Source organism: Phyllobates terribilis, unplaced genomic scaffold (assembly GCF_046119375.1).
Source record: "Phyllobates terribilis strain yellow unplaced genomic scaffold, ASM4611937v1 Scaffold_4__5_contigs__length_816908805, whole genome shotgun sequence".
Taxonomy (NCBI): Eukaryota; Metazoa; Chordata; class Amphibia; order Anura; family Dendrobatidae; genus Phyllobates; species Phyllobates terribilis.
Genome location: NW_027362764.1, coordinates 36,563,942 through 36,577,835, shown reverse-complemented (window position 1 = coordinate 36,577,835; position 13,894 = coordinate 36,563,942).

Here is a 13,894-nt window from a genome sequence, read left to right as displayed (position 1 = left end):
CGAAGCATTTTTAAACTTCAGCTGATTCCGGAGAGCAACGGAAGAGTTCCGAATCATTTTTAAACTTCAGCGGAATTCCGAGAAAAATGGAAGAGTTCCGAAGCATTTTTAAACTTCAGCGGAATTCGGAGAACAATGGAAGAGTTCTGAAGCATTTTTAAACTTCAACAGAATTCCGAGAACAATGGAAGAGTTCTGAAGCATTTTTAAACTTTAGCGAAATTCCGAGAACAATGGAAGAGATCTGAAGCATTTTTAAACATCAGCGGAATTCCGAGAATAATGGAAGAGTTTCAAAGCATTTTTGAACGTAAGCGGAATTCCGAGAACAATGGAAGAGTTCCGAAGCATTTTTAAACTTCAGCGGCATTCCGAGAACAATGGAAGTTTTCCGAAGCATTTTTAAACTTCAGCGGAATTCCGAGAACAATGGAAAAGTTCTGAAGCATTTTTAAACTTCAGCAGAATTCTGAGAACAATGGAAGAGTTCCGAAGCATTTTTAAACTTTAGCGGAATACAGAAAACAATGGAAGAGTTCCGAAGCATTTTTAAACTTCAACGGAATTCCGAGAACAATGGAAGAGTTCCGAAGCATTTTTAAACGTAAGCGGAATTCCGAGAAGAATGGAAGAATTCCGAAGCATTTTTAAACTTCAGCAGAATTCCGAGAACAATGGAAGAGTTCCGAAGCATTTTTAAACTTCAGCGAAATTCTGAGAATAATGGAAGATTTCCGAATCATTTTTAAACTTCAGCGGAATTCTGAGAACAATGGAAGCGTTCCGAAGCATTTTTAAACTTCAGCAGAATTCCGAGAACAATGGAAGAGTTCCAAAGCATTTTTAGACTTCAGCAAACTTCCGAGAACAATGGAAGAGTTCCGAAGCATTTTTAAACTTCAGCGGAATTCCGAGAACAATGGAAGTGTTCCGAAGCATTTTTAAACTTCAGAGGAATTCCGAGAACAATGGACGAGTTCTGAAGCATTTTTAAACTTCAGCAGAATTCCGAGAACAATGGAAGAGTTCCGAAGCATTTTTAAACTTCAGCAGAATTCCGAGAACAATGGAAGAGTTCCGAAGCATTTTTAAACTTCAGCAGAATTCCGAGAACAATGGAAGAGTTCTGAAGCATTTTTAAACTTCAGCAGAATTCCAAGAACAATGGAAGAGTTCCGAAGCATTTTTAAACTTCAGCAGAATTCCGAGAACAATGGAAGAGTTCCGAAGCATTTTTAAACTTCTGCAGAATTGCGAGAACAATTGAAGAGTTCAGAAGCATTTTTAAACTTCAGCGGAATTGCGAGAACAATCGAAGAGTTCTGAAGCATTTTTAAACTTCAGCAGAATTCCTTGAACAATGGAAGAGTTCCAAAGCATTTTTAAACTTCAGCAGAATTGCGAGAACAATGGAAGAGTTCGGAAGCATTTTTAAACATCAGCGGCATTCTGAGAACAATGGAAGAGTTCCGAAGCATTTTTAAACTTCAGCGGAATTGCGAGAACAATCAAAGAGTTCTGAAGCATTTTTAAAATTCAGCAGAATTCCTATAACAATGGAAGAGTTCCGAAGCATTTTTAAACTCCAGCGGAATTCCAAAAACAATGCAAGAGTTCCGAAGCATTTTTAAACTTCAGCGGAATTCCAAGAACAATGTAAGAGTTCAGAAGCATTTTTAAACTTCAGCAGAATTCTGATAACAATGGAAGAGCTCCGAAGCATTTCTAAACTTCAGCTGATTCCGGAGAGCAACGGAAGAGTTCCGAATCATTTTTAAACTTCAGTGGAATTCCGAGAAAAATGGAAGAGTTCCGAAGCATTTTTAAACTTCAGCGGAATTCGGAGAACAATGGAAGAGTTCTGAAGCATTTTTAAACTTCAGCAGAATTCCGAGAACAATGGAAGAGTTCTGAAGCATTTTTAAACTTTAGCGAAATTCCGAGAACAATGGAAGAGATCTGAAGCATTTTTAAACATCAGCGGAATTCCGAGAATAATGGAAGAGTTTCAAAGCATTTTTGAACGTAAGCGGAATTCCGAGAACAATGGAAGAGTTCCGAAGCATTTTTAAACTTCAGCGGCATTCCGAGAACAATGGAAGTTTTCCGAAGCATTTTTAAACTTCAGCGGAATTCCGAGAACAATGGAAAAGTTCTGAAGCATTTTTAAACTTCAGCAGAATTCTGAGAACAATGGAAGAGTTCCGAAGCATTTTTAAACTTTAGCGGAATACAGAAAACAATGGAAGAGTTCCGAAGCATTTTTAAACTTCAACGGAATTCCGAGAACAATGGAAGAGTTCCGAAGCATTTTTAAACGTAAGCGGAATTCCGAGAAGAATGGAAGAATTCCGAAGCATTTTTAAACTTCAGCAGAATTCCGAGAACAATGGAAGAGTTCCGAAGCATTTTTAAAATTCAGCGAAATTCTGAGAATAATGGAAGATTTCCGAATCATTTTTAAACTTCAGCGGAATTCTGAGAACAATGGAAGCGTTCCGAAGCATTTTTAAACTTCAGCAGAATTCCTAGAACAATGGAAGAGTTCCAAACCATTTTTAGACTTCAGCAAACTTCCGAGAACAATGGAAGAGTTCCGAAGCATTTTTAAACTTCAGCGGAATTCCGAGAACAATGGAAGTGTTCCGAAGCATTTTTAAACTTCAGCGAAATTCTGAGAATAATGGAAGATTTCCGAATCATTTTTAAACTTCAGCGGAATTCTGAGAACAATGGAAGCGTTCCGAAGCATTTTTAAACTTCAGCAGAATTCCTAGAACAATGGAAGAGTTCCAAAGGATTTTTAGACTTCAGCAAACTTCCGAGAACAATGGAAGAGTTCCGAAGCATTTTTAAACTTCAGCGGAATTCCGAGAACAATGGAAGTGTTCCGAAGCATTTTTAAACTTCAGAGGAATTCCGAGAACAATGGACGAGTTCTGAAGCATTTTTAAACTTCAGCAGAATTCCGAGAACAATGGAAGAGTTCCGAAGCATTTTTAAACTTCAGCAGAATTCCGAGAACAATGGAAGAGTTCCGAAGCATTTTTAAACTTCAGCAGAATTCCGAGAACAATGGAAGAGTTCTGAAGCATTTTTAAACTTCAGCAGAATTCCAAGAACAATGGAAGAGTTCCGAAGCATTTTTAAACTTCAGCAGAATTCCGAGAACAATGGAAGAGTTCCGAAGCATTTTTAAACTTCTGCAGAATTGCGAGAACAATTGAAGAGTTCAGAAGCATTTTTAAACTTCAGCGGAATTGCGAGAACAATCGAAGAGTTCTGAAGCATTTTTAAACTTCAGCAGAATTCCTTGAACAATGGAAGAGTTCCAAAGCATTTTTAAACTTCAGCAGAATTGCGAGAACAATGGAAGAGTTCGGAAGCATTTTTAAACATCAGCGGCATTCTGAGAACAATGGAAGAGTTCCGAAGCATTTTTAAACTTCAGCGGAATTGCGAGAACAATCAAAGAGTTCTGAAGCATTTTTAAAATTCAGCAGAATTCCTATAACAATGGAAGAGTTCCGAAGCATTTTTAAACTCCAGCGGAATTCCAAAAACAATGCAAGAGTTCCGAAGCATTTTTAAACTTCAGCGGAATTCCAAGAACAATGTAAGAGTTCAGAAGCATTTTTAAACTTCAGCAGAATTCTGATAACAATGGAAGAGCTCCGAAGCATTTCTAAACTTCAGCTGATTCCGGAGAGCAACGGAAGAGTTCCGAATCATTTTTAAACTTCAGTGGAATTCCGAGAAAAATGGAAGAGTTCCGAAGCATTTTTAAACTTCAGCGGAATTCGGAGAACAATGGAAGAGTTCTGAAGCATTTTTAAACTTCAGCAGAATTCCGAGAACAATGGAAGAGTTCTGAAGCATTTTTAAACTTTAGCGAAATTCCGAGAACAATGGAAGAGATCTGAAGCATTTTTAAACATCAGCGGAATTCCGAGAATAATGGAAGAGTTTCAAAGCATTTTTGAACGTAAGCGGAATTCCGAGAACAATGGAAGAGTTCCGAAGCATTTTTAAACTTCAGCGGCATTCCGAGAACAATGGAAGTTTTCCGAAGCATTTTTAAACTTCAGCGGAATTCCGAGAACAATGGAAAAGTTCTGAAGCATTTTTAAACTTCAGCAGAATTCTGAGAACAATGGAAGAGTTCCGAAGCATTTTTAAACTTTAGCGGAATACAGAAAACAATGGAAGAGTTCCGAAGCATTTTTAAACTTCAACGGAATTCCGAGAACAATGGAAGAGTTCCGAAGCATTTTTAAACGTAAGCGGAATTCCGAGAAGAATGGAAGAATTCCGAAGCATTTTTAAACTTCAGCAGAATTCCGAGAACAATGGAAGAGTTCCGAAGCATTTTTAAAATTCAGCGAAATTCTGAGAATAATGGAAGATTTCCGAATCATTTTTAAACTTCAGCGGAATTCTGAGAACAATGGAAGCGTTCCGAAGCATTTTTAAACTTCAGCAGAATTCCTAGAACAATGGAAGAGTTCCAAACCATTTTTAGACTTCAGCAAACTTCCGAGAACAATGGAAGAGTTCCGAAGCATTTTTAAACTTCAGCGGAATTCCGAGAACAATGGAAGTGTTCCGAAGCATTTTTAAACTTCAGCGGAATTCCGAGAACAGTGGAAGACTTCCGAAGCATTTTTAAACTTCAGAGGAATTCCGAGAACAATGGAAGAGTTCTGAAGCATTTTTAAACTTCAGCAGAATTCCGAGAACAATGGAAGAGTTCCGAAGCATTTTTAAACTTCAGCAGAATTCCGAGAACAATGGAAGAGTTCCGAAGCATTTTTAAACTTCAGCAGAATTCCGAGATCAATGGAAGAGTTCTGAAGCATTTTTAAACTTCAGCAGAATTCCAAGAACAATGGAAGAGTTCCGAAGCATTTTTAAACTTCAGCAGAATTCCGAGAACAATGGAAGAGTTCCGAAGCATTTTTAAACTTCTGCAGAATTGCGAGAACAATTGAAGAGTTCAGAAGCATTTTTAAACTTCAGCGGAATTGCGAGAACAATCGAAGAGTTCTGAAGCATTTTTAAACTTCAGCAGAATTCCTTGAACAATGGAAGAGTTCCAAAGCATTTTTAAACTTCAGCAGAATTGCGAGAACAATGGAAGAGTTCGGAAGCATTTTTAAACATCAGCGGCATTCTGAGAACAATGGAAGAGTTCCGAAGCATTTTTAAACTTCAGCGGAATTGCGAGAACAATCAAAGAGTTCTGAAGCATTTTTAAAATTCAGCAGAATTCCTATAACAATGGAAGAGTTCCGAAGCATTTTTAAACTCCAGCGGAATTCCAAAAACAATGCAAGAGTTCCGAAGCATTTTTAAACTTCAGCGGAATTCCAAGAACAATGTAAGAGTTCAGAAGCATTTTTAAACTTCAGCAGAATTCTGATAACAATGGAAGAGCTCCGAAGCATTTCTAAACTTCAGCTGATTACGGAGAGCAACGGAAGAGTTCCGAATCATTTTTAAACTTCAGCGGAATTCCGAGAAAAATGGAAGAGTTCCGAAGCATTTTTAAACTTCAGCGGAATTCGGAGAACAATGGAAGAGTTCTGAAGCATTTTTAAACTTCAGCAGAATTCCGAGAACAATGGAAGAGTTCTGAAGCATTTTTAAACTTTAGCGAAATTCCGAGAACAATGGAAGAGATCTGAAGCATTTTTAAACATCAGCGGAATTCCGAGAATAATGGAAGAGTTTCAAAGCATTTTTGAACGTAAGCGGAATTCCGAGAACAATGGAAGAGTTCCAAAGCATTTTTAAACTTCAGCAGAATTGCGAGAACAATGGAAGATTTCCGAAGCATTTTTAAACTTCAGCGGCATTCCGAGAACAATGGAAGTTTTCCGAAGCATTTTTAAACTTCAGCGGAATTCCAAGAACAATGGAAAAGTTCTGAAGCATTTTTAAACTTCAGCAGAATTCTGAGAACAATGGAAGAGTTCCGAAGCATTTTTAAACTTTAGCGGAATACAAAGAACAATGGAAGAGTTCCGAAGCATTTTTAAACTTCAACGGAATTCCGAGAACAATGGAAGAGTTCCGAAGCATTTTTAAACGTAAGCGGAATTCCGAGAACAATGGAAGAGTTCCGAAGCATTTTTAAACTTCAGCGAAATTCTGAGAATAATGGAAGATTTCCGAATCATTTTTAAACTTCAGCGGAATTCTGAGAACAAAGGAAGCGTTCCGAAGCATTTTTAAACTTCAGCAGAATTCCTAGAACAATGGAAGAGTTCCAAAGCATTTTTAGACTTCAGCAGACTTCCGAGAACAATGGAAGAGTTCCAAAGCATTTTTAAACTTCAGCGGAATTCCGAGAACAATGGAAGTGTTCCGAAGCATTTTTAAACTTCAGCGGAATTCCGAGAAGAATGGAAGAATTCCGAAGCATTTTTAAACTTCAGCAGAATTCCGAGAACAATGGAAGAGTTCCGAAGCATTTTTAAACTTCAGCGAAATTCTGAGAATAATGGAAGATTTCCGAATCATTTTTAAACTTCAGCGGAATTCTGAGAACAAAGGAAGCGTTCCGAAGCATTTTTAAACTTCAGCAGAATTCCTAGAACAATGGAAGAGTTCCAAAGCATTTTTAGACTTCAGCAGACTTCCGAGAACAATGGAAGAGTTCCGAAGCATTTTTAAACTTCAGCGGAATTCCGAGAACAATGGAAGTGTTCCGAAGCATTTTTAAACTTCAGCGGAATTCCGAGAACAATATAAGAGTTCTGAAGCATTTTTAAACTTTAGTGGAATTCCGAGAACAATGGAAGAGATCCGAAGCATTCTTAAACATCAGCGGAATTCCGAGAACAATGAAAGAGTTTCAAAGCATTTTTAAATGCAAGCGGAATTCCGAGAACAATAGAAAAGTTCCGAAACATTTTTAAACTCCAGCAGAATTCCGAGAACAATGGAAGAGTTCCAAAGCATTTTTAAACTTCAGCAGAATTCCGAGAACAATGGAAGATTTCCGAAACATTTTTAAACTTCAAAGGAACTCCGAGAACAGTGGAAGAGTTCTGAAGCATTTTTAAACTTCAGCAGAATTCCAAGAACAATGGAAGAGTTCCGAAGCATTTTTAAACTTCAGCAGAATTCCGAGAACAATGGAAGAGTTCCGAAGCATTTTAAACTTCAGCAGAATTGCGAGAACAATTGAAGAGTTCCGTAGCATTTTTAAACTTCAGCGGAATTGCGAGAACAATCGAAGAGTTCTGAAGCATTTTTAAACTTCAGCACAATTCCTTGAACAATGGAAGAGTTCCAAAGCATTTTTAAACTTCAGCGGAATTCCAAGAACAATGTAAGAGTTCAGAAGCATTTTTAAACTTCAGCAGAATTCTGATAACAATGGAAGAGCTCCGAAGCATTTCTAAACTTCAGCTGATTCCGGAGAGCAACGGAAGAGTTCCGAATCATTTTTAAACTTCAGCGGAATTCCGAGAAAAATGGAAGAGTTCCGAAGCATTTTTAAACTTCAGCGGAATTCGGAGAACAATGGAAGAGTTCTGAAGCATTTTTAAACTTCAGCAGAATTCCGAGAACAATGGAAGAGTTCTGAAGCATTTTTAAACTTTAGCGAAATTCCGAGAACAATGGAAGAGATCTGAAGCATTTTTAAACATCAGCGGAATTCCGAGAATAATGGAAGAGTTTCAAAGCATTTTTGAACGTAAGCGGAATTCCGAGAACAATGTAAGAGTTCCAAAGCATTTTTAAACTTCAGCAGAATTGCGAGAACAATGGAAGAGTTCCGAAGCATTTTTAAACTTCAGCGGCATTCCGAGAACAATGGAAGTTTTCCGAAGCATTTTTAAACTTCAGCGGAATTCCAAGAACAATGGAAAAGTTCTGAAGCATTTTTAAACTTCAGCAGAATTCTGAGAACAATGGAAGAGTTCCGAAGCATTTTTAAACTTTAGCGGAATACAGAGAACAATGGAAGAGTTCCGAAGCATTTTTAAACTTCAACGGAATTCCGAGAACAATGGAAGAGTTCCGAAGCATTTTTAAACGTAAGCGGAATTCCGAGAACAATGGAAGAGTTCCGAAGCATTTTTAAACTTCAGCGAAATTCTGAGAATAATGGAAGATTTCCGAATCATTTTTAAACTTCAGCGGAATTCTGAGAACAAAGGAAGCGTTCCGAAGCATTTTTAAACTTCAGCAGAATTCCTAGAACAATGGAAGAGTTCCAAAGCATTTTTAGACTTCAGCAGACTTCCGAGAACAATGGAAGAGTTCCAAAGCATTTTTAAACTTCAGCGGAATTCCGAGAACAATGGAAGTGTTCCGAAGCATTTTTAAACTTCAGCGGAATTCCGAGAAGAATGGAAGAATTCCGAAGCATTTTTAAACTTCAGCAGAATTCCGAGAACAATGGAAGAGTTCCGAAGCATTTTTAAACTTCAGCGAAATTCTGAGAATAATGGAAGATTTCCGAATCATTTTTAAACTTCAGCGGAATTCTGAGAACAAAGGAAGCGTTCCGAAGCATTTTTAAACTTCAGCAGAATTCCTAGAACAATGGAAGAGTTCCAAAGCATTTTTAGACTTCAGCAGACTTCCGAGAACAATGGAAGAGTTCCGAAGCATTTTTAAACTTCAGCGGAATTCCGAGAACAATGGAAGTGTTCCGAAGCATTTTTAAACTTCAGCGGAATTCCGAGAACAATATAAGAGTTCTGAAGCATTTTTAAACTTTAGTGGAATTCCGAGAACAATGGAAGAGATCCGAAGCATTCTTAAACATCAGCGGAATTCCGAGAACAATGAAAGAGTTTCAAAGCATTTTTAAATGCAAGCGGAATTCCGAGAACAATAGAAAAGTTCCGAAACATTTTTAAACTCCAGCAGAATTCCGAGAACAATGGAAGAGTTCCAAAGCATTTTTAAACTTCAGCAGAATTCCGAGAACAATGGAAGATTTCCGAAACATTTTTAAACTTCAAAGGAACTCCGAGAACAGTGGAAGAGTTCTGAAGCATTTTTAAACTTCAGCAGAATTCCAAGAACAATGGAAGAGTTCCGAAGCATTTTTAAACTTCAGCAGAATTCCGAGAACAATGGAAGAGTTCCGAAGCATTTTAAACTTCAGCAGAATTGCGAGAACAATTGAAGAGTTCCGTAGCATTTTTAAACTTCAGCGGAATTGCGAGAAAAATCGAAGAGTTCTGAAGCATTTTTAAACTTCAGCACAATTCCTTGAACAATGGAAGAGTTCCAAAGCATTTTTAAACTTCAGCAGAATTGCGAGAACAATGGAAGAGTTCCGAAGCATTTTTAAACTTCAGCGGAATTGCGAGAACAATCAAAGAGTTCTGAAGCATTTTTAAAATTCAGCAGAATTCCTATAACAATGGAAGATTTCCGAAGCATTTTTAAACTCCAGCGGAATTCCAAAAACAATGGAAGAGTTCAGTAGCATTTGTAAGCTTCAGCGGAATTCCAAGAACAATGGAAGAGTTCAGAAGCATTTTTAAACTTCAGCAGAATTCTGCTAACAATGGAAGAGCTCCGAAGCATTTCTAAACTTCAGCTGATTTCGGAGAGCAACGGAAGAGTTCCGAATCATTTTTAAACTTCAGCGGAATTCCGAGAAAAATGGAAGAGTTCCGAAGCATTTTTAAACTTCAGCGGAATTCCGAGAACAATGGAAGTGTTCCGAAGCATTTTTAAACTTCAGCGGAATTCCGAGAACAATATAAGAGTTCTGAAGCATTTTTAAACTTTAGTGGAATTCCGAGAACAATGGAAGAGATCCGAAGCATTCTTAAACATCAGCGGAATTCCGAGAACAATGAAAGAGTTTCAAAGCATTTTTAAATGCAAGCGGAATTCCGAGAACAATAGAAAAGTTCCGAAACATTTTTAAACTCCAGCAGAATTCCGAGAACAATGGAAGAGTTCCAAAGCATTTTTAAACTTCAGCAGAATTCCGAGAACAATGGAAGATTTCCGAAACATTTTTAAACTTCAAAGGAACTCCGAGAACAGTGGAAGAGTTCTGAAGCATTTTTAAACTTCAGCAGAATTCCAAGAACAATGGAAGAGTTCCGAAGCATTTTTAAACTTCAGCAGAATTCCGAGAACAATGGAAGAGTTCCGAAGCATTTTAAACTTCAGCAGAATTGCGAGAACAATTGAAGAGTTCCGTAGCATTTTTAAACTTCAGCGGAATTGCGAGAACAATCGAAGAGTTCTGAAGCATTTTTAAACTTCAGCACAATTCCTTGAACAATGGAAGAGTTCCAAAGCATTTTTAAACTTCAGCGGAATTCCAAGAACAATGTAAGAGTTCAGAAGCATTTTTAAACTTCAGCAGAATTCTGATAACAATGGAAGAGCTCCGAAGCATTTCTAAACTTCAGCTGATTCCGGAGAGCAACGGAAGAGTTCCGAATCATTTTTAAACTTCAGCGGAATTCCGAGAAAAATGGAAGAGTTCCGAAGCATTTTTAAACTTCAGCGGAATTCGGAGAACAATGGAAGAGTTCTGAAGCATTTTTAAACTTCAGCAGAATTCCGAGAACAATGGAAGAGTTCTGAAGCATTTTTAAACTTTAGCGAAATTCCGAGAACAATGGAAGAGATCTGAAGCATTTTTAAACATCAGCGGAATTCCGAGAATAATGGAAGAGTTTCAAAGCATTTTTGAACGTAAGCGGAATTCCGAGAACAATGTAAGAGTTCCAAAGCATTTTTAAACTTCAGCAGAATTGCGAGAACAATGGAAGAGTTCCGAAGCATTTTTAAACTTCAGCGGCATTCCGAGAACAATGGAAGTTTTCCGAAGCATTTTTAAACTTCAGCGGAATTCCAAGAACAATGGAAAAGTTCTGAAGCATTTTTAAACTTCAGCAGAATTCTGAGAACAATGGAAGAGTTCCGAAGCATTTTTAAACTTTAGCGGAATACAGAGAACAATGGAAGAGTTCCGAAGCATTTTTAAACTTCAACGGAATTCCGAGAACAATGGAAGAGTTCCGAAGCATTTTTAAACGTAAGCGGAATTCCGAGAACAATGGAAGAGTTCCGAAGCATTTTTAAACTTCAGCGAAATTCTGAGAATAATGGAAGATTTCCGAATCATTTTTAAACTTCAGCGGAATTCTGAGAACAAAGGAAGCGTTCCGAAGCATTTTTAAACTTCAGCAGAATTCCTAGAACAATGGAAGAGTTCCAAAGCATTTTTAGACTTCAGCAGACTTCCGAGAACAATGGAAGAGTTCCAAAGCATTTTTAAACTTCAGCGGAATTCCGAGAACAATGGAAGTGTTCCGAAGCATTTTTAAACTTCAGCGGAATTCCGAGAAGAATGGAAGAATTCCGAAGCATTTTTAAACTTCAGCAGAATTCCGAGAACAATGGAAGAGTTCCGAAGCATTTTTAAACTTCAGCGAAATTCTGAGAATAATGGAAGATTTCCGAATCATTTTTAAACTTCAGCGGAATTCTGAGAACAAAGGAAGCGTTCCGAAGCATTTTTAAACTTCAGCAGAATTCCTAGAACAATGGAAGAGTTCCAAAGCATTTTTAGACTTCAGCAGACTTCCGAGAACAATGGAAGAGTTCCGAAGCATTTTTAAACTTCAGCGGAATTCCGAGAACAATGGAAGTGTTCCGAAGCATTTTTAAACTTCAGCGGAATTCCGAGAACAATATAAGAGTTCTGAAGCATTTTTAAACTTTAGTGGAATTCCGAGAACAATGGAAGAGATCCGAAGCATTCTTAAACATCAGCGGAATTCCGAGAACAATGAAAGAGTTTCAAAGCATTTTTAAATGCAAGCGGAATTCCGAGAACAATAGAAAAGTTCCGAAACATTTTTAAACTCCAGCAGAATTCCGAGAACAATGGAAGAGTTCCAAAGCATTTTTAAACTTCAGCAGAATTCCGAGAACAATGGAAGATTTCCGAAACATTTTTAAACTTCAAAGGAACTCCGAGAACAGTGGAAGAGTTCTGAAGCATTTTTAAACTTCAGCAGAATTCCAAGAACAATGGAAGAGTTCCGAAGCATTTTTAAACTTCAGCAGAATTCCGAGAACAATGGAAGAGTTCCGAAGCATTTTAAACTTCAGCAGAATTGCGAGAACAATTGAAGAGTTCCGTAGCATTTTTAAACTTCAGCGGAATTGCGAGAAAAATCGAAGAGTTCTGAAGCATTTTTAAACTTCAGCACAATTCCTTGAACAATGGAAGAGTTCCAAAGCATTTTTAAACTTCAGCAGAATTGCGAGAACAATGGAAGAGTTCCGAAGCATTTTTAAACTTCAGCGGAATTGCGAGAACAATCAAAGAGTTCTGAAGCATTTTTAAAATTCAGCAGAATTCCTATAACAATGGAAGATTTCCGAAGCATTTTTAAACTCCAGCGGAATTCCAAAAACAATGGAAGAGTTCAGTAGCATTTGTAAGCTTCAGCGGAATTCCAAGAACAATGGAAGAGTTCAGAAGCATTTTTAAACTTCAGCAGAATTCTGCTAACAATGGAAGAGCTCCGAAGCATTTCTAAACTTCAGCTGATTTCGGAGAGCAACGGAAGAGTTCCGAATCATTTTTAAACTTCAGCGGAATTCCGAGAAAAATGGAAGAGTTCCGAAGCATTTTTAAACTTCAGCGGAATTCGGAGAACAATGGAAGAGTTCTGAAGCATTTTTAAACTTCAGCAGAATTCCGAGAACAATGGAAGAGTTCTGAAGCATTTTTAAACTTTAGCGAAATTCCGAGAACACTGGAAGAGATCTGAAGCATTTTTAAACATCAGCGGAATTCCGAGAATAATGGAAGAGTTTCAAAGCATTTTTGAACGTAAGCGGAATTCCGAGAACAATGGAAGAGTTCCAAAGCATTTTTAAACTTCAGCAGAATTGCGAGAACAATGGAAGAGTTCCGAAGCATTTTTAAACTTCAGCGGCATTCCGAGAACAATGGAAGTTTTCCGAAGCATTTTTAAACTTCAGCGGAATTCCGAGAACAATGGAAAAGTTCTGAAGCATTTTTAAACTTCAGCGGAATTCCGAGAAGAATGGAAGAATTCCGAAGCATTTTTAAACTTCAGCAGAATTCCGAGAACAATGGAAGAGTTCCGAAGCATTTTTAAACTTCAGCGAAATTCTGAGAATAATGGAAGATTTCCGAATCATTTTTAAACTTCAGCGGAATTCTGAGAACAATGGAAGCGTTCCGAAGCATTTTTAAACTTCAGCAGAATTCCTAGAACAATGGAAGAGTTCCAAAGCATTTTTAAACTTCAGCAGAATTCCGAGAACAATGGAAGAGTTCCTAAGCATTTTTAAACTTCAGCAGCATTCCGAGAACAATGGAAGAGTTCCAAAGCATTTTTAAACTTCAGCAGAATTGCGAGAGCAATGGAAGAGTTCAGAAGCATTTTTAAACTTCAGCAGAATTGCGAGAGCAATGTAAGAGTTCCAAAGCATTTTTAAACTTCAGCAGAATTCCGATAACAATGGAAGAGTTCCTAAGCATTTTTAAACTTCAGCAGCATTCCGAGAACAATGGAAGAGTTCCGAAGCATTTTTATACGTAAGTGGAATTCAAAGATCAATGGAAGAGTTCCGAAGCATTTTTAAACTTCAGCAGAATTCTGAGAACAATGGAAGAGTTCCGAAGCATTTTTAAACTTCAGCGGAATTCTGAGGACAATGTAAGAGTTTCGAAGCATTTTTAAACTTCAGCGGAATTCCGAGAAGAATGGAAAAGTTTCAAAGCATTTTTAAACTTCCGCATAATTCCGAGAACAGTGGAAGGGTTCTGAAGCATTTTTAAACTTCAGCGGAATTGCGCGAACAATCGAAGAGTTCTGAAGCATTTTTAAACTTCAACAGAATTCCG